At 37.7% G+C, this 22,380-nt stretch overlaps 1 protein-coding gene and 1 long non-coding RNA gene across 8 annotated transcripts in view; one reads left to right on the plus strand and one right to left on the minus strand.

Annotated features, from left to right (window-relative positions):
- The window catches only part of KCND2 (potassium voltage-gated channel subfamily D member 2), a 279,161-nt gene that overhangs the window by 179,489 nt on the left and 77,292 nt on the right, over positions 1-22,380 (plus strand). The gene's annotated exons all lie outside the window — the stretch shown is intronic.
- Positions 374-22,380, minus strand: part of LOC128912661 (uncharacterized) — an 83,296-nt gene continuing 61,289 nt past the window's right edge. For 5 of the 7 annotated variants that reach the window (XR_008467715.1, XR_008467720.1, XR_008467711.1 and 2 more), the window contains one exon: positions 17,955-21,852. This is a non-coding gene — a long non-coding RNA (uncharacterized LOC128912661). The other 2 variants (XR_008467717.1, XR_008467716.1) reach the window with 2 other exon arrangements.

A 22,380-nucleotide genomic window follows, 5' to 3' on the forward strand; every position in this document is an offset into this window, starting at 1 on the left:
AATCCCTTTACTACATCCTACAGCTGGTTGAAAGTATTCACATGAATTTTAAGTATTAACTAAGCATTAACCTTCTAGGTTCACTGTTCACTGTAGAAGATTATAGATTATGAATAGACTATAGAAGATTAAAATGCAAGCTCAACTGATAGCTCTAATCTTAAAAAAAAAAAAAAAGCAGTCTTAACAGCTTTTCAGTCTAATTTCAAAAATTTTTTTAAAAAATAATAATATTTCTGACAGGGTGACAGAACTTCCCTGTTTCCCTTTGTTTCCTTGTTTTCTCTCTACCACCACCCAAAAGTCTTAAAATCACTTTTTTCCTGAAGTTATATCTAGACTTGTAAGCAAACTCTTTTTATATGTAGCAATAATAAATGGTTGCAACCTCAACCACTGAAAAATGGTTGACTACACTTGAAACATTAACCTGGTGGCAGTCACTGAACAAGTAGCTGAACAAGGACTCTTCATCAACTGTCTCCCTAGAAAAGCCTTCCAAAAGTTGATTTTTAAAGATAAATAGCATTTTAATTCAATCAGACATCTTTCACGCTTCAATCTGCTGATGGAGGCCAAACGTGGCAGATGTAGCTATCAGAGGTACAACCCTTACACTGATGAACAAACAAGCTGTGTTCTAACTCTACAGCTTTCACCTGTGTTTTTATATAAAGCACCATTGCAGGCATGACAAAAACAGGAAAAATCTTCTCAACTCCACGCCGTCTGCATCCCTCATCCACCCTTCACACCAGTCTACATTTCACCACCTAATGGTATAATTTCTCATGACTGTGGCTTATCCTGGCAGCATACACAGCATCTCATCACCATTCCATTAATGCACACCGGTGCTTGCATTGGTGTCTACTGCAGGTGAATGTCTGAGATAAGCTACATCCCTATATGCCCACAAAAACAAGAATCCATGTTCCTCTTTGCTGGCAGTCCAACACTGAGCGTCTTCTTGTTTTGTGCATCCACTTGGCACCTTCTGTCAGAAATGCTTCACTTCACACTTACAGATACTGATACCTAACGTATTTTTTTTTAGGTCTCATGTAGTCTACTTAGAAAAAGTGAACTGTACCTCTATTAGGTGAAATGGAAATGTTTTGCAGAACTATTGTGGCAGAATTCCAGGCAGGGACGATGTAAACCAGTTTCCCAGCAGATCTGGAAAGTGGAGTGGTCTTCTGACCACTCACCTGTTTTGGCCCACAGCCCAAAGCCATCTGCCAGATGACCTGTCCACAAGTCCTCCACGAGCCGGTGAACACACAGCTGACAATGATTGCCCCAAAGGGGTTTGTCGGAAGCCAGCCAGGCCTATTATTTCACTGCGGTGGCTGCATTGTCTTTTTAGAGATCCCCGCCAAGTTTAGGCCTGTGTGGTAGTTAAAGTAGTTACCCATAACTACAGATTTTAGGTCTTGCCATTACAGCTCTAACACTGCCGCAATTGGGTTTTTGTTGCATCAAAGTAATTTGCAATGCAGAACTTCCACAGGTTGTGGAAGTAGATAATAAACATAAGAAATAGAAAGGCACTGAGTGGAGTGTTCTTCACCTCAGTATGGAGAAAGGCAGACATGCAGATATGTTTGGGTTTTTTAATTGCCAAGAAGTAAATCTTCAAAAGTATAGCTTGTATCTTACAACATAATCACTCACTCTCCTCTTCCTGTTTTAATGTCAGCGTAAAGAAAATTGTGCCATAACACAGCAGGTGTTAAACATAATAACATTCTGCACTAGAAAAACCTTTGGCTGGTAACTAAATTAAGAGGAAATTGATGGAAAAGGTCTAACTGCTCTCCGGAATATCCAGATCTGGATGATGATAAAGACTGCTAGTTCTTTCCTCCCTTTTAGTTTAGGCAAATGAGTGACTGGGATCTGACCCAATTATTCTATTTCATTTCTGGAGATAACTTGGAACATGTCTGGATATGAACAGATGCCGGAACACCCTAACAGAGACATTCATTTTTAATGCTCAGATTCTTCTCTGTCGAGTAATTTGGTTTATATAATACAGAGATCAGTAATTATTAGACCTCAGTGAGAAGCTCTCTACTTTGCTTTGAAATTCCCTTTGTGCCTCTTGTTGCATTTAGGCCAGTACTGATCTTTCTAAGCCTGAAAGCTTGGCCTTCTGGATTGTTTTGTGGAATTCATTAACACCCTCAACTGTACTGATTTACAATTTACTGGTGTGAATAGGAGCCTTTCCACTCTTCATAGGAGTTAAGCCTGCAAAACGTCTCAATCCGTCTGAGTTGCATCTAGCCATCCCACACTTTCTGCATCTGTGTGATGGAGAAACAAGACTGATAGTATCTTAGTATGAAAACAGAAACTCTGCCTGTTTGTAGCACTCCATTTTCCTTTGGTTTGCCTCAGGTTGCCTCAAAGACTATTCAGGGTTCGCGCATTTCCAAAATACAAAAGGAACTATCTTACTTCCTTATTGATATCTTCTCCCAAATTTACATTACTACAAAATGATCCAAATAAATGCATGTTTATTACGTATAATTGCATTGCAAAAAGCTTCAAGTATATACAGAATTCTTTTTTTAAAGATATAATGTCTCAAAGTTCCTTTAAAAACCTTCTAGCTCCATAGTCTTGCCTCTATCTGTCATTAGATGCACTCCACTGCAATTTAATTTGTGGGGGCTAGATATGTACTTGAAACTTCAGGAATTTACAAGTGACCTCTTCTGTGTAATGTATCATAGAATCACAGAATCACAAAATGGTAGGGGTTGGAAGGGACCTCTGGAGATCATCTAGTCCAACCCCCCTGCCAGAGCAGGGTCACCTAGAGCAGGTTGCACAGGAACGCGTCCAGGCAGGTTTTGTATGTCTCCAGAGACGGAGACTCCACCACCTCTCTGGGCAGCCTGTTCCAGTGCTCTGCCACCCTCAAAGTAAAGAAGTTCCTCCTCATGTTTAGATGGAACTTCCTATGTTCAAGTTTGTGCCCATTACCTCTTGTCCTGTCCCCGGGCACCACTGAAAAGAGCCTGGCCCCATCCTCCTGACACCCACCCTTTAAGTATCTATAAGTGTTGATAAGGACCCCCCTCAGCCGACTTTTTTCCAGACTGAAGAGACCCAAATCCCTCAGCCTTTTATGGTATGCTTACCATTTTACGTGCTAAACTTTAATATACATAATGCACATTGATTTGACTGCAAGATATTATTTTAGCACAACTAATGCACTTGAGGACAACGGCAAATAAAGGCAAACAACCAAACATGAAGAATATGAGAATCCTGGTGATTTATTCCACTTTCCTGAACAGTGTAGCACGACTAAACACTGAGTGTCTCTGTATTTCCTTCAGAGACCTTTGTTCACATTTCTATACTGTATAGACCCTTAGCTAGGGTCTTCCTGGCTGGCGTTTGGGGCCAGCCCAGTTATCCCAGGAGCGCTGTAGGTGAGAGAGCACAGACTCCCTAGGGACTCTAGGGATTTTCCAAGAGGACTGCAGACTTTATTAGCTTTTAACTTCAAACAGTCTCATAAACATCCTTTCAAAAGGAAATCAGCAGTCTGTGGAGGTAAATTCTTTTTTAAAAATAGGTAAGTAGGGTTACAGTTATGTAGCAAAAGTGATTAGTTGGGCATAGTTACTTTCCAATAAAATAATATTGGTGTGAAATTATTGCCTTTTAGTCCATATTTTGTGCTGTGACTTGAATTTCTGTTCTGTTTTTAATTTTTCTCAGGATTTTGTAGATGTCTTTTTTGAATATCTAGTAAATGGCATCTTGGTCTACTAACTAAACAAACAACTTGCTATTCCAGGCATTGTTTTCTTGTTCTCTATGTCCGTGACTTCATGGCTTTCATCTATGACAAAAATACCATGATGAGCCTTTTGGTTTTTTTAATATCTGATTGATAAGTGCATTAGCCTTCTAGTTGTCAGCCATAGAACTAAGCAGGAACTGCAAAAGTCTCTCAAAGAAAGAGTGGAATCCCATTGTAAATTGGTCTATATTATAGAATAAGGCTCGTGTATATACTTTAGTGAAGAATTTGTGGAAGCAGAAAACTACCTGTTCTCCCCTCAGGGCAGTGAGGCTGTAGTGCCTCATTCAGTGTTGTTTATTGCTCAAGACACAGAATGAGGAAGAAGTAAACAACACTGAATAGGCTGCAGAAGGAATAAGCACATCAGAAATTATTTCACCTGCGCTGTATTGAGGTGCTTGGCAGAGCTCTTACTCAGTCTTTCTATTCAGAAAAGAAACCACTGCACAAAAAGTAACACTGGAGACCAAAACTATTGTTTGTTTTCTGTTAGCAAGCAAACATGAAGCCAGCAAGCCAAAACAAGCAATTTTACAGAGGAAAAGGAAAGTACAAATGAAAAACAAAGTAGTACTAATATATGCATATTTATGCATGTCTATTTATTTATTTATTCCATACATGTGTATACATATGCATATGTATATATACTTGTAATTAGGAGGGGAACTGCTCCACCTCTAATAAATCTCATGTTCCTGGGGGAGCATGCCTCTTTTAATTGTATTCCAGCAGACTCAGAGGAGAATGGGTTGACTTCTGCTGGAATGCATATGTGGATTCTCAGAAGGCACACAGAGATATATGCAGAATAGTTCATAAAGACAGGCAGATCTGCCCAAGTGCTGCTTTTGATCCAACTGGTGTCGTTATAGCTGGCTGTGATCATCATGACTGAAATAGAGAGCTGTAAACCAAAGGCAATGAATGCCCTTTAACATGACCTTAGAACATTCATCCCTGATGGGACAACAAACAACATTGCAGATGAGGATTTCACAATACTAGCTACAGATGGATCGCTATCTTGGTGACATTCAATACCTTCTCTCAGGGTTGCTTAAGTTTTGCCCTAATTTGAGCTTTAGAGATAAAGTGGTAAGCAAGCCAATTTTAAATATACCAGAAAAGTAAGGGTATATAAGGGGAGAGAGACAACTTTTACCTAGGTATTTTCAGAATATCTTGTTCTGCGCAGATAGGGATAAGAAATTTTTACGTGGCATGACACATTGACACATGTTGATGCAGACTGAGATGCAGAGAGAGAGTTTGCTCAGCCATCAGAGCATTCCAGGAATCCTAATAGAGAGCTCAAGGCAATAACAACTAGGCATTGCTATCTTAGAGGTTTTGTTCTTTTATACCGCTTCTTTTCTTATTTCTGATGTGATTTTATTGACTATGTTTAGGTCTGTGCCTAAGGTCTATCAATGGCTCATTATTGTTAGAGTTTCTTATGTCAGCCCACTATAATGTGATATTATGCGTGATGGCAATGCTGTTTAATAAGCCACACAGTGCGAATACATTGCCTAGTGTAGAAGGTTAGTGAGCAATGTTGCATCAAATTTATCTAGCTATGGAAATCTGGGGCAGTAACCTGTCTGGTATCCTTTTATAAAGCAATATAATTTTCTTTTCTGTAGTTTTGAAAAAGAAGCAGGGCTGATAAATAAACAGATGGAACAGAATATCAGAAATAGATAAGCAAAATCAGAAGCCAGTCAGAAAAGTTAAAAAGAAGGAAACTAATTTATCCAACAGCAAAAACCCTACAATCTTTCCAGACTTTATATAGATTCTTTATTTTTAACCTATGGAGAGCAGATGGAACAACAAAACAAAAGGGTATCTATGACTAATCAAGTCTATGAAAATGACCAAGGCAACTAGAAATGGAATGGAAACACATGGGGTTTTCTAGTGTATAGCTCCTCTATTTATGCCTGATTCTGTACAGTACATTTTCTCATGACTTTTTAAAAAAATCTATTTGGATGTAAATAGATTTAAAAATCCACCTTGGGAACCAGTGCAGCAGCCGGTTAGAATCATCAGACAAATGTTTTATATCTGGTACCCTGTAAATTTGTAATACATTTATATATTTGTACTTTAGATACAATACATACAATGCATATATACATACTTTAAATCTCCTTTCACAGGAATATGAAACAAAACTACAGGAAGAGAAGTTGTGTAAATGTTTGATTCCTCTTTGTGAGAATGCAATAATTTTACATTTGAATTCTCATAAGAAAGAGAATTTCTGTGAACAGTGTAGAAATGGTGGAATATGACCCTTAAAGTAACCATTAATGCTTAATGCTTAATAGTTAAGACACTATAATTATGCTGGGCAGTCATATAAGCTACAAAGTATGTAACAATTGTGTCTAATTATACAATGGTGCTCTTTCAGTATCAAAAATTGTGTACATTTCTAAAGACTTCTTTTTATACTAGCAATATTATGGAAAAACACCACTGAATATATAATAAGAGTTTGGTTTGGACATATGTATTAGAACATAAATGCGTTTCCGTATGATATATGTTTTCAGATATTTGTTGCAATGGCATGTATGATTTTATTAACAGACAGTGCTATAGCACTGGTAAATCTACCTGATTTTGTTCAAATGCTTAACTGAAAGGACGAAGGTTGTTTTCTGTTGTCATGCAGTAGGGAATACAGGTGACTTCATTCTTTGAGTGGATCTGCCCTATTATGTCCTTACAGAAGGATGCTGCTGTTAATGTTTAACCCAAGAGTTGACGAAGCTCAAGATCACTCAGGTGTGATGTTGTCTGTGGTTATTTGGTACTCAGACAGTTTCACAGAAGTGCCCAGGGTAGACGTTAAGAAACACTGGATGCACTGATTATAGGACCCAGTACTTTAATGTCAGATTCAACCACTATCGTAACAAACTAACCTACTTTTTAAAATAGGAAGTTTAGGCTTTGGGTGTGTTTCATATTCTTCTGATTATTCATTCTCATTATTCAGATGGCTAGAAACATTAACTTTCAAACTGAATTTACTTATAGACAGTTTATATTCACTTTTCTTTCGCCTGTATTATCCTTTTATTTAAATAATTATTTACCCTTTCCAGTGTTTACCCTATTATATGTTTTTAGCAGCATCGTGTTCCCAATCAACTGCTTTTCTCTGCAGTAAACAAGAAGATACTGTCTCCTGATCTGTAGGAGGCTCTGTATTCAACTGATCACACCAATACCTCAGCTCTGGTTTTGTCTCTGAATTCATCTTTTTTGACACAGGTAACCAGAACTGCACACATGGCTGTACCAACATCATTCGTGACAGCAGCACATCCCACATTCTACTGTTTCTATATAAACTAGCCATTGACTGTACTTCAACACACATACACACACATGACAGCGTTACAGTAATGGCTCTTGATAGCAGCATATCTACTAGATCATTTTTCTCTTTAGTCACCTCCAGCTGGTAAAGTGCTAGATCTTAGCAGAGATTTCTGGGTTTTATCCTTAAGTGTATGTCTTTGCATGTCACATTAATGATTTTGATCTGTCACAATATAGGTGTAGACATAGTATCCCTATGATATCCTAGTTTTTCCCTTGACAGTACTTCTCAACTTTCTATATTTCTCAACTTTCTATTACAATCAGCTACAGTGCAGAAGTAATGTAGCATGTTACCAAAAAAAGTAAAAAAAAACCAACAAAACCCCATAAACAGGAATTTGGCATATAAATCTTTGTTTTGAAAATTGCTTAATTCACTTCCATAAAAGTAACAAAGATACCCAAAGATGAGCGAGTAATGGAGTTTTCAAAAGGGCTGTAGCACTCACTACGCATCATTATAATACATACAAGGGCGTGCTTTGCAAACAGTACAAATATCTTGCAATGCATTAGATATGTTTTTCCAAATGCTAGAAGCCATCAGTAGGAGCCTTTGTTCAGATCTGCCTACGTCTCTGACATGGCAGAAACATCACCTTCCCATCCTGCCAAGCAGTTCTGCATCACACCTGCACTTCTCAGCTCACGATGCTGCCTCCTAGGCATCCTGTTCTGAGAAGCCCCGTGGAAAGCTTGCCTGGGACAGAGGATTCCACTAGATGTGTGAAGGCATTTAAATATTAGACACTGCAGTTCTGATCATCGAAACACAGAAGTCCATCTGTTCATTTAGCCCTTGGTTTAGTGCCTTGATGATGCTTCTCTGGCTTTTGAAGTGCCTAAATACATTAAGTAGTGGATCTTTATCTAAAAAAGTGAAAATATCTGTGCACGCTTCTCAAAACTTTCATTTATCATACTTGTTTCAGGTGTGTTTCTATAGGTCTGGTCTGCAAAGTCTCCGGACCCAGCATTGCTGTTTTCAGACTAAGACACAGCCAGGTAGTGCCTAACAGATGCCTGCTAGATGTAGCCAGTAAGAAATAGCTAAAAGGTTTGACCGAGCTCTTTCCAAGAAGTGCAAAAACTATTACTTTCTGTCTGCCAGTTGTTAGATACCAATATTTTCCATTCAACCAATTGTCAGGTCTGCTAACAGGGAGAAGTCCATGCCCAGCTTTGGAAAGCTGATCCCCTTCCAGCATTTTGCAACCGTGTCAAACTGCAGACAACAAGAGCTAAAGATTCAATTTTTAAATTGCACTCAAGCTCAGAAACAGGTGTAGACCTAACACAACATACCTGCACAATTCAGGAGACTGTGATGGGCATCCTGAAAGTCCACTGAAGCTAGCAGGAGGTGCAGGGATGTCACTCTGTCATGCTCCTTAGTTATTTCTCTCCATCATGTTTAAGTTTTACAGCTAGCTGTGATTAAACTATTTACAGTTACATTACTAAGCTTATATGTGATTCAGAAGCGTTATGAGATTTGGGCATCACAGTGTCTGTAAGAGGACAAAGCAACTTAAAGCTCAAACATTAAAATTTAAAATATACATCAAGAATATAATAAGAAATATCTACGAGAGAGGATGGGATTACTTAATCTGTTATCATACAACATCACAGTATCAAATCACAGGCAATGAGGGACAGGTAAACAAGAAGACAGCATTTCAATTTAGGCAAGCGGACATGAGCAAAGGTGATGTTATAAAAACACATCCTGGTCCACGGTAATCTGCTCATTATCCAGCCCCTAAAACTGAGCAGGGAGAAAGATCCTTATTGTAGAGCATAATCTTAGGAATATAATTTATCTCTAGGGCTTTTCAGTGATTTTTTTTCTCCTCTTACAAATCTGTGTTTCAAATAATACATATGACTTCATTGTTATATAGCCATACAGTTGAGTTTCTCATTTCCTGGTATACAGCAATCATGAAAACATTACTGGGGCATTGATAAAGTGCCCTTTGGGTGAATGGATTTCTCTAGTGTATCCCTATGTAGCAGAGTTCACCTCCATTGAGCTGCATGGCTTGCTTTTAGGTATAGAGGAATTTACAAAGACTGGCATTATCTATGAAATAGTAAGATGTAGAAAGAAAAAGCTGAGGAAAATGTTAGCACTGCAAGCATCCCATGGACAGTTAGAGGAAGTTAAGCTTCTAAGTCATTTAAAGTTCAAACAGAAGTTTCATGCTAAGATTCACTAACACTAGGACCTACATATATAAAACATGTAGGCTCATTTTAAAATGTTTATCCTACATGTAGCTTTTAAGAAATTAATTTATGACTTTTGGCAATCAAATGTTTCTGTTCCTTTTCATAATTTTTTTATTCAGCAGGAGGGCTCTAATTGAGTCATAACGGAGGCATGCAACAATTAACATTTCTTCAGTCATTTGTTTAAAGTGGTCATTATGGTCAGGAACTTGCTTATGCCAGATCTTATTCATCAGATGCACAGCATTCAGTCCTATGAGTTTATTCATATTTACTTCTTTGACAAAAAAATCATTGCTAGTGCAAAGTCAATACAACTATGAGACAGTGATCTGCTGCTGTTCCGGCTGGCAAATCATCTGCAGAACAGTTAACTAAAAAGCAGATTCTCCATTACAGCTTATATGTCAGCCAATAAGAAAACCATTCTGAATTTGTTTACTGATTAAGTTGAAAGTTTTTCCTCCTCTTTGTTTACAGAGCGAGAAAGCTTGTTTGCCTGCAGCGCAAGAGAACACAGAATTGCACGGTGCCGTGTAGAAAGGGTTGCTTTATAGGATGTAACTGCACCTCAATACCTTTGCATATCTGCAAAAAATATCTGAAGAATTAATCATACAGCAGTAGTGCTATTTTTTTAAAAAAACAATGCTCATTGTTCTAGAATGTGAAAATTGTATTAAAAAAGTTTTATGGTGAAGATAAACATATTTTCTAAGATATTTTTAGAACTTGCGTGTTTTATTTCATTACATTAGAAGCAGTAAAAAGCACAGATCTCCTGTCCGGAAAATGCAAAGAAGCCCATCTGTACGTAGGGAAACAAAATAACAAGAAACAATTTGTCTCACCTTTTTTTTCTTACTTTTTAAAAAGCTTTTTAGATCTTTTTTTTATCTAACTCCCACAGGTGATGTCAAGATTCTTTAAGCAATATTAATTATTTTAGCAAAATTTAGGAAAAATGCTAGAGTCTAGTTTATTTGTAAAATCAGTACAGATCATTCTGCTTTACCAGACTGTCTCCACACCTTGTGGTAGACAGAAGATTGAATTCTGCATGCCAATGAACCCCTGGGAGATGGATATACATAACTCTTACACTGCAGAAATAACCGCACCGTTCCTCACCTCTTCTCCGCTTGCAATGCCCAGTGCCAGGAGATGTTAATCTAATCAAGGGTTTGAAAGGGAGATTAAGAAAATGGAGATACCCTGCACCGTCATTGCTTCTCTCCATAAACGTAATAGATGATCATTTCCCTTATGTCAGAATTACTGCAAGTTAACAAATTTGACTTTGGCAAGGAACAGAAAGCTCCATACTCTGTTACCAGTCCCCTGAGCCAGTTTCTTCACCCCGCAAATCTGCCTTTTGGGCAGGATAAGTTCTGTGCTACTTGAGTTTAGCATTCACTTCATCATATGTTCACACGCGTTATGCAAAAATGATTCTGCATTTTGTAAAGCTTTTAAATGACAATGTCCCTTAGCAGTTGGGGGTCACACGGCACACAAGGAAGGAGGTAAGCCAGTTCTGAGGTGAGTGATATTTCCTGACAGGGAGATATTACATTCATAATAGGATTCAATTTTAAGTGTTCACTTGGCTGAGGACCACAAGTCATGGAATGGCATTGTGGTGTACTTCTTAAAATAATCATGCACAACCTAGTTGCTTACAGATGCATGCACTTTAATTTAACTGAAACATACAGTCCTGAGTAAACTTAAAGAGCCAAGAGACTGTTATTTTTAACCACTAATTGATGTTTTCCTCATTTGATAGATTTTAATGTAGTAAGAAGACTCCTTTCCTGCCAATCTGATGTCAGCTGAATCTATCAAGTAGTGTTCTGTTTATATCAGGTTTACACGTGACTCATTTGAACACATTTTTTAGATATTACATTGAGATGTTAATACGTGAATAAGTTGAAAATATGTCTCCCCTTAAAAAATAGTTGCCAAAAGTTAATGATACTGACCAGTTTCATAAAAATTATAATACATCAAAAATCACTGAAACTCACATTTACAGGTTTATGCGCTATTGTTTTTATTTATATGCATTGTGCGGAGAGAAACTTCAGTGGTACGAAGAATGGTAATGACAATAAGGGCATTGTCAAATACTGGGAACCGTATACTCAGAGACACTTTTAAATTGTGGAAGAGAGGCCCCTTGCAAGTCAAGTGAAGTCCAGCTTTTAAAGACTCACAATCTATACCAGGGATAAAGTATGTGAGAGCAAGGGCTACATTGTGTTTCGTTTCTGCACAGATGAATACAAGGACAGAAGTGGATTAACTACACCTTTTCTCTTTGTAGCTCTGTGTTAACTACCACGTGTTTTGCAAACAAGTGAAGAACAAAAAGAATAAAGTGTCTGGTGGAGATGGAGGTCCGGGCCCATTCTGTTTGACTTGACTGAGCCTCCCAAATTAGGATGCTAGTAGCTGTAGGTTGCCTTTATGATCAATGGACGAAGGCAGACACCTCCAGGAGGCAATTCAGCCCACTTCAGTAAGTTATTCAGGACTTGCTTTCTCTCTCTGTGTTGATCCTGAACTCAAACGCTTTGAATCCAGACCAGAATTGAAACTTTACCTAATGCCCTTGTACAGTCATGGCATTGAAAGCGTAGTATTGTGTGTCTGCTTAGAAATGAGTTGTATCTGGCTTGCAGAAGTGATCCAGTGAGTATTAACAGAAAGTAGATGCCACATAGCTTGTTTCAACTGAAAGCAATATGTGGTAACCCTCGCATTCTTTAACACAGAAGCAGGTAGCACCTGAAGAAGCTCATTCTATTAAATACTGAAGGTAAAAAGGAAAATATAGGTTTTCTTATTGGTTGCGTGCTTTTTAGTAACTTGTCTGCATGGGCTGCATAAAGAAATGCTTTCATTAACAGCAACCACCCTGATGAGAGAAATAATCTTTTTTTATTCTTTTAGGCAACAATTTAATAATTAAGTTCAGCATCTATATCCTCAGTCTACAAAAGAGATGAAGGCGCCTTACTTTTTTTTAAAAAACTAGTAAGATCAAATGTATATGTGTACCACAGGTCATCTGTGCGCGATAAGGAAAAGTCTGCACCACTTCTATGTGCATGTGTATAGGTTTATCTAAATATAGGTTTATCTAAATATAGGTTTTCTTTTATTTATCAGTGTATCCGTATATAAGTTTACATTTAAAGTTTCTCAGGTAACTTTCTGGAATACAGAACTTCCCTAATTTTGGTGTATTAGAAGCTAATGTACATTACAGCCATTACAGCCATTAATCAAATTAACATCATAGTGACTACTTCCCAGACTTGCACACTTAAAGCAGAGAAAAGAATGATAGTAATTGTTAACAACCCACAAAATAGATATTCAAAAGCACCTTTGAAATAAAAGGAATGTGTTTTGTGAGAGCCTAAAAGGATCCTTCATTTCTCCTCACCAACGACCCTATCAAAGATCTCAGCTTGAACTGTGCTACCTACCAGCTGATAACATTGAACCCAGTTGTCTGTGTAGCTCACTTCATTTATTTGTTATTAGCATATTTTTATAGTGGCAATTGCAGGAAGCTTTGTTTAGCCCCGAAGGCCAATGCTCCCACTGTAGGGAACTGTGAAACTCTGATTCATACTTTATTGGATTGCTGGGTCACAGGAAACGGATTACTGTTAAAAGAAGAGACCAGATCCGTGTCAAATATATTTAAATGGAAAGAACATTTATTTTGTAATATCATTGTTGCTTTGGGTCCAATTTGAGAAAGTAAATCTCTAAGAGTACTGTAAGGCCTGGGAGGCACTGGAAAATCACTTTTCTGTGTGCTTCAAAAGAATCCTCAAAAGAATTTAAGAAATTAATCCCAACCACCCTGAAATGATCTACAGAAAGTTGTCATTAAGATAACTTATGATTGTTGAAATGCACCAATATCTGCCAAGCCAGTATGAAAGTCTTTGAGGGAAAACATTAAGGGATTCTGCCTATGGCAAAATATTAAACCCTTGACACAAAGGAAAGCAGAGGATACTCATTTGTCAAGCTTCAGCTTTGCTCTACACTGGCTGTAACAAAGAATGCAGGAACAAGCATAGAGATTGTGCTACAGATTTTTGAAGATGTCTTCTCCATTTCACAGGCTAAGCTTCCATACACAAGCTTCCCATTAGTACCCTACCAATGGTCCTTGTGATTCCTGTGGATCAGAACTCCACAACGCCTCACAGAACATAAAGCTGGAACAGATCTCACATTATCCAATCTATCTGCCTATGCCATAAAAGCAAAGTTAAGATTTACCGCATTCAAGTTATTTCTTCAAGGTTTTGCCTAGCTTGTTCTTTGATTTTCCACACATTTCCTCTTCTGTAGTATCTTGCCTAAAGCAATATTAATTTTTTAATTCAAATTTCCTTTAATGTTAGACCTTGCTCACAAAATGGCCTGAAATTCAAGTACAAAATTATTAGTGGGACAGACTTGGATATGCTGTATATATTTAAGAAGTACAATTATATATCAAGGTGAAGTTGCTCTGGAGTTATACTGCTTTGCAGATTGACAGACTGGAAAACTTTCTTACAAGTAAATTATTCGGACCAAATTTCTTGGTGTGACTAAATAATCCAGCCTGAACTAAGAAAGAGAGAAAAATGCAAGATGACTTTACATTGTGTTCATACTGCATAGATCTTGACGCCAGATGAAGACTAGGCAATATCTAACGTAATAGGTACAATAATGTCCAATCATAAGAACAGTTATTATATCTGGCAGCTTTCAATGCCAATTCCTCTAATTCCTTGAGACACCAAGCAATAGATTCCCTTTCCTCAGATCTTATCTGTTGTGGTAGGAATGGAAGTGTATAAGGTGATAACAGAGCACATCTGTGTCCTGAAATCATACCCCCGAGCAAGGTAAAGTCTCATGAGACAAAGCTACTGCCTTCAGTGAATCACCAGTGCAGGAAAATTGGGAAAGAATCTGCCACTTTTCTTCCTACTCAGCTAAAAACACCGGGTGCAAGAGGAGAAAAGGAGAGACATGACTGCAGAGTACTGCCTGTGAAATGGTTGATAAGTATGACTATATTTGTCTGAGCAACACGTTCCCCCTGAGTAAAGTTTGCCCAAAAAGTTTACAGCATGCAAAGGAATACTGCATCCTTCCCAGCTCCCGCTGAAGACAGCTGCCATTAAGACTGGCCATTAGTGATGAAAGAAGTTTTATTCCTCTTTCCAAGGTGGAAACCCTGCTTCCTTTTTTTTTCCCTTGTTTTACAAGTTTCACCTTGTTTTCTCTTTCACACCTGCAGAAGTCCTGTCCCGATTATATATAAAAATGTGGATCTGCCCTGAGTAATTCCATTTTTCTGGCCTTACACTTTTGTGGATAAGCCATGAGAATGTGTCCTCATCTGCCTAGTCTGTACATCACTGGTGAGTGTTAAGGAGTGGCTGAATCCACTGGGCTTGGGGACCCAGGGTTTTCCCCTTCCCTCTTCACCAGGGTAACTATAGGTCCATACTGTAGCCATGGCACCAAAAAAAACGAGACATATGCATGTGCCCACATACATGCACACACAAACATGTACAGAGGATGCTTTTCCTTGATCCTGCCTCATATATACACATTCATTCATACATGCATTTGCCTTTTACATCCTCTCTTTTGCTTTCAGAGAACCAGTAATTTTTCTTATTACAAAGGCCAATTTGGTGGGGGGGACTATAGGAAGAGTAAGTTGGTAGTAGAGCAAACAGAAAAATGAGTTGTGCATGTGAGTGTGTGCATATCCCAGAGGAAAAAAAGGTAGATACTATTAATGTATTTTTAATTTAGACAAACATTCTGCAGGAATATGTAGTAAAATTTGCAGATCTGATGATAGCAGTCCTCTAGTGGAAGGATTTGAGTGGGATAATTTCAGGTAATGAATGGGAAATAAGTGTTTCATGTCTCCAGCTGAAGGGGTCTGCACATTCAGAAGACAGGTAATGCTGCCACCTGCAACATCTTGTACTTTAGATCCCTAAAAACTTTCTCCTAACTAACACTAAATTCATGACAAATGGAGAGTATTGAATAAGAAATTCTTAAAACTTGCCTTGGTGTGTTATACAGTTTAAAAATATTAATCATATTCTGTTTTGAGTGGAAATATGAGAATGCTCTGAAGTATTAATTCCTAGATAGCCTCTACAAGTGAATTTTATTTCAGTTATCAGTTACCCTTTAAATCACTTTAAAGGGTTAGGGTTTTTTAAAGGATTTTATCCCTTTAAATGCCTCTAGATAACCATAGTTTAAAGAAAAATTTATTTCACATGAGTACATATCTGAGCTTGGACCTGCTTATAAGTCTTCTTGCAAAATACCTGATTTCCTTGGCATATATTTTCAATATATCCACTCACTGAATACTAGTTTAGAGATATTTTGTACTTTTACACAATACACTCAAGAGAAATAATTTCTAGAACAGCTGGTGATGATTAATTTTTTATACAGAAAAGTGGTATTGAGAACATATTGAGCTGAGAAAGTAATACAAATGTTTGGCAAGGGGGCATATACCTAAGTTATTTTAGATGGAAACAAAAAACAATCAGTGTTTTGGGGTTGATGATGCTATGCTCTTTCCTTCAGTTATAAATTATAGAATGAAAACAGATGGAAGCTGGTTCTCTTTTCCTTATCTGCAGTTAATACAATGATCTTGTTCGCTATTAAGAAAGCACGGTGTATTCCTCCACTGTGCATTTCCTTCCTTTGACTTCATTTAGTCCGCCAACAGGATACCTTGCAAGATTCAGGCACTCCTGCATGGAGTCTACAGCTTAAGAAATACAAAAAGCTTGAATGTCTGTCTCGTAACTTTTAATACTACTCATTAAAATACTTATGTTAAAATTACTTCCTTTTTAAGACAGCTGTAGAAGAAATCTTGTGGGGTTGTTTTTTTTACCAGCCACCAGAATTCCTGAGTTATCCAGCAGCTGGGAACAAAGAACCCCTGTCTAAGGTTCAGGCTAGTGATTGCCTGGCCGCGGAGCAGCTCTGCAGAAAAGGCTGTGGGGGTCTTAGCAGAGCGCAATCTGAACATGAGCCAGCAGGGTGTGCTGGCAGCTAAGAAGGTCAACATCATCCTAGACTGTATTACAAGCAGCATAGCCATGAGGTTGAGGCAAGTGACTTTCTCCCTGTACTCAGCAGTTGCTAGACTACATCTAGAGTATTGTATCCAGTTTGGAGAAAGACTTGATAAACTGGTACAAGTTCAGCAGAGGGCCACCAAGCTGGTCAGGGGACAGGAGCACTTGTCCTGTGAGGAGAAGCTTCTAAGATGGTTTCTTCAGCCTGTTGAAAATAGGGATTAAGAGCAGCTTGCCAATACGTGTAAGGAGGTTACCAAAATAGAACCAAACTCTTCCCAGACGCCCAGACGGTGCATGGTGCATAGTGGGAGGACAAGGACAACAGGTATAAGTGGAATCAAGGGAGGTTTAGGCTGGACATTAATGAAAACAGGCAAGTCCTGTGAGGACAGTCAAGCAGCGGAACAGGTATCCCGGGGAGGTGGTTCAACTCCACCTTTGGAATTTTTCAAAATAAGAAAGGAAAAAAATCCTAAGCAAGTCGGTGTCAGCTCCCAGCAGAGTCTGTTTTGAGCAAGCAGCTGGCCAAGAGAGCCCTGGGGTCCCCGCCAAGGCGGATGGTCCCGGGCTCGGCGGCCCCGGCCGTGGTGGCAGCGCTGTCCGTGGTGCTAATCCTGCCTGGCGTTGTTCGATGATTTCTGGCACTAGACAAGAGAGTTACTAAGCACACATTTATGGTATTTCATAGTAACAAAAGTTATAGGATCCTAAATGGCCCACAACTCATAATTACATTATATGAAGTGTTTATATGTCGCTGAGAGATGAAGCTGCTGTAGGAAACGTAGCAGCAAAACTCTAACAGCACATAAGACTAAGGGGGGACCTTATCAACACTTATAGATACTTAAAGGGTGGGTGTCAGGAGGATGGGGCCAGGCCCTTTTCAGTGGTGCCCGGGGACAGGACAAGAGGTAATGGGCACAAACTTGATCATAGGAAGTTCCACCTAAACATGAGGAGGAACTTCTTTACTCTGAGGGTGACAGAGCACTGGAACAGGCTGCCCAGAGAGGTGGTGGAGTCTCCATCTCTGGAGACATTCAAAACCCACCTGGATGCATCCCTGTGCAACCTGCTGTAGGTGTCCCTACTCTGGCTGGGGGGTTGGACTAGATGATCTCCAGAGGTTCCTTCCAAACCTACCATTCTGTGATTCTGTGATTCTGTGATAAGGAAATTAATTCAGTAATAGGGACTCTTCAGGTTCCATTTCAGTGGAAGAGCAGTGCTCAGCACCATTCAATACTGAGTTCCAGTGCACTGAATCAAGGGACCTAGAAATGAAACAAAACTTACCAAGTCAATTTGTTAGACTCAATCTGATGGGCTGCTTCCTACTTATGTTTTCAAACATGAAAAAAGAGAAATTTGAAAAGTGCATCTAAGAACTCAGTGCAGCCTCACATCTTTTAAATCAAACTTAATAGCTTTGAACTAACAAAACTTATGCTGACTGTACTAAAAAAGATTGATTTTTCTTTTTGAATAGATGCTCTTCTGACTTCACATAAATGGATACTATTTACATCTTTTAAAATATTTATTTGGCACCCATCGCTGAAACTCCTGAATGTTAATTAAGATGCTGAATAAATGCTAGAAAATATTTACATAGCCTTTGTCTTCTATTGATTTCAAAAGAGAGAAGAATGAAAACTAAACAAATGTTGCAAACTAAATATAGTGGTCACTTATCTGAAACCAATGAAAAGCAGATTTCATACCTCAATCATTTTCAGCCTTTTCTACCCTCATGCAAGAAACAGCAAAAGAAAAATTCTTTACTGGTGGAAGACGATGAAGAGCTGCATTTGTAGATGTGAACAATTTAAAGACATGATTAGTAATACCCTAAGTTCTCAGAACAGAAATATGTATTTGTTAATGGAATGAACACAGAAAGAGTTCACAACTGTCTTCTTATGTTACCCTTATAACTTTTTAAAGAATAGTTTGTTATAAATTTTTATCAGAAATGGTGTTATTGCCACATCTACCTTCTTGTGTCGAAAAGCTCATTAGTATTTTCAAAATGAATTGAAGATGTAAATAAAAATGATACTAACATTTTCTGCTTTTGTCTTGAAAAATTTGATATCCATCTGACAAAGCCTTTTTATATGGATTTCTCAACATCTCTGGCTCTGTAACAGAACTTCTAACTCTTGGAAAATATATTATTAACATTGCATTTATTTTTCATTTCATTACAGCAATAAAAAAATAAACAACCTCCATTTCTAACAGTTCTCCAATAAAAAAGAAATTTTCATTATGGTGTCAGTCCTTTTTAGTACTGATTAGTGTATTATCTCTTATACAGATGAACAGAAAATTGAGTCCTGAATTATTCCACACTTTTTTTTAGTTCTTTCTATGGGCATGGAAACATAAATATAAGACTGTACAATACTATTCAAAAAAACTATGAGTATGTTAGGTGTGATGTCTGAAAACTCCCCTTAAGTGCTTTCTAAATTCAGTCTTTAAAATCAGTCCAGTGGACAGGTCTTCGGCCCGTTTTGATAGAAAATATTAGTGCCTTCTTTTAAAAAAAGCCAAGTACCATTATCACTTAAGAATATAATTCTTAGAGACATAGTTATCAGTTTTCCTGCTTTTTTTTCAGATCTTCACTGAGGCAGCATTGAGTCATCTTATACTGGTCTTAAGTAGGAGAGAAAGTGGCAAGCTGAGATTTACATTTAAGTTCCATTTGTGCTCTTTATTATTAATATAATTTCACTCAGTAGTGACTGCAAAGCAAAGGGTCAACGTGTTTTAAATAAAACTTCAGCAATCAATTACAAATCAGCCATTTAAATATCTCATTCACAAAGGAGAGTAATTACTGAGGATCATTGAGAATGACGGCGTCTCTCATTGGGTCTTATTAGTTGAAAAAAGTAGAGCAAAACGTTTATACAACTTTTTGTTATATTATATAGCAATAACATGTAACTCTGTATATGACAAGTATCATAGTGCACAGTATCAAATGATTTAACACATCTTATCACTTGGAACTGATGAAGCAAATTAAGCAACTGAAGAAACACTGGAAAAACAGCAAAACAAAGCGGTAGATATTAATAGCAGAATTTTATGATCTTTTTAAATGTTGCCAGCACAAGTTACTCATTCTGGCACTGAGTTCCTACGTAGACCTTCTGACTTCAGCCACATGTCTTTTCATCTTAGTACAAGCTGCACAACGTATGTATGTATCCCAAAAGAAAAACAGAGTAATAGGAATCACAATCATAAAACTGAGCTGGCCCTCTCTCGTCTATAAAGGCATGGTAAAACCATTGGTCCTAGGTATTCTGAAAGACACAGAATTACAACTCTTGCTATTGTATCTTAGCCTTCTTTCCTTTTGCTGTTTCTCTTAATTCTTAGTTTTCTACAGACAAGTGTCTGCCATGTCTGCCTTCCAATCTAGCTTTCATCTACCTAAACTAGTAGAAGCATGATGAAGGCTGTAGTCTTTTTATCTACCTACTCATTGGCATATTTAGGCCAAAGTATCCGAAAAAGTCCATTAATTTTACATGCCTCCACCATTTCTTTTAAAAAACTGGGTCTTACATTTTGATAGCCGCCATCATATCTATAATCAAAGCCATAAAATTTCAAGAACTAAGAAAATAAAGCTTCCCGTGATTTAGGTTGAGTCTCAGGAAATGAGACCTCCATGTTGAAAGAAGACTGCCACGTGACTCACTCAAACTCTTACATTTTCCTGTAAAAAGTTTTTCACAGACCTAGCATTCTCCTTTTGAAGAATAGGAAATGTTCTTGGAGCTCTAATTGCAGTACTTCTCTCAATCTAGACTTAAGACTTTTATGTGTGCACTTAGACAAATAATTGTACGGAATGCTGTGGTGTTAAGAACACAGAGGAGAATGCTTAATTAGTTTACACTGGCTATCTACCTACATGCTGATACTGACATTCATTTTATCATTTCAGAGGTTATCCATCATCATTTCAGTGGGCTTCAAAACACCTAATTTAGCAAAACCACAAAATGTAGCAAAATAAGAATAACTTTAAATTGATTTTCAGACTCTACAGTAATGAAAAACCTCTGGCAGGTTCTCTGATTGGAAGTTGAATACATCTTTTGCAGCTTTTAAGGAAAAAAAACACTGATGGAACATTCTGTTCCACAGAACACTCCCACTCTCTTGCACGTGCTTATCAATAGTATCATCTTCATAGTGATATTTTCTGTGGAAGGAACTAGAAAGGTACCAGTTGTTTGCTCCCTTTTCACAATGTAAGAGTAATTTCATAACAATAAATCCATTACTGACTGGCAGAACACAAATTAACTTGGCAGCTCTGGACCTAATATTTGGACTGAAGGAGCAAAAAGTCTCAGTGTATTTCAAGGAATTTCTAACATTTACTTTGGAAAGAGTTCCCTCTCTGTCAAAAATGTTCTTTGTTCCTTCAAATTTTCTAGGAAGGGGTTTGGGTGTGTGGGGAGGTTGGTTAGCTTGTTGGTATTCTTTTGCTTTAAATCTGATTCTACAGCTTTAACACAAAAATGATTTTTACACTAAGCCAGCATCTGAGGGCAGTGGTTACCAGCTGGCTTTCATTACTGGAATTCACTCCAGTATGTGTTTAGCTACATATTATGTCTTCCACAGAAAGCTTTCTTATAGAATAATGCCTTTGCCCACTTCCCCTTTGTTTTAATAATAAAGATATTTGGCATTTGAACAGTATGACTTCCACTAAAAGAGTTGTTTAGGATGCAGGGAACTGGCTTGCTCACTCCACTGAGCTATTTCTTTAAATTTCTGAAGTCTTCAGGTTATTGCAAGTTATTAGAATAGTTCCTCTGTTTTGTTCTTCACTATTTTTAGTTTGCTGACTTCTCTGGAAATGTGATTATTCAACAAGCAGCTTTTTGACTAACTGTCTCCTTTCCTGCATAATCGCAAATAGCTCATACAGTTTATTTCCTACATTAGAAAAAAAATGTACTTTACATTTTCTCATTCAACCCGCCCCGTTCAAAGCAGGGTTAACTAGCTAGATCAGATTGCTCAGTATATTGTCCAACCCAGCTTTTAATTTTCACAAAGATGGAGAATCCACAACCATTTCAGCTCTCAAGAGGTTAAATTCTTCTTGCTTCAGGCTTTGCCTCCTTTTGGCTGGCAAAAAGTGAACAAAATATTCATTCATTAATCTGATAAAAAAAAATATCTGGAGAACAAGCACAAAGGATTAGGGGGGAATAAATCTCATTGTCCATATCCTCATGGTAAGTAATTATTTATTCAGTTGCAAAGCAACTAAAAGAAAGCACTAATTCTGCCTTGTGAATGTGTGTGCACACATGCACATGCACATACATGCATGTTGATTTACCTTTCTATATTTATGCATTTAGATATGTATCGTTTATTTAGGAAAGTTTTCTAAGAATAGACACACATTAATCATATGAAAAAAATAAACATTTACACCTGTGGAAGACCATGTGTGAAAGAATTCATGTCCATAGAAAAACCCCACGTAATAAGGCTGTACATTCTGTGACTGGCAACTAATCGTTAATATTGTTGTTAATCCAGTTGCCAAAGAAAATGACCCAATAAAAAAAATCCAGTCAAGCATCCATCCTCTAAAGGTGTCTGTCGTTTCCTCCTCAAAAGTTTAGGTCATTGATTTTGATCTGT

This window comes from Rissa tridactyla, chromosome 1, assembly GCF_028500815.1.
Source record: "Rissa tridactyla isolate bRisTri1 chromosome 1, bRisTri1.patW.cur.20221130, whole genome shotgun sequence".
NCBI lineage: Eukaryota > Metazoa > Chordata > Aves > Charadriiformes > Laridae > Rissa > Rissa tridactyla.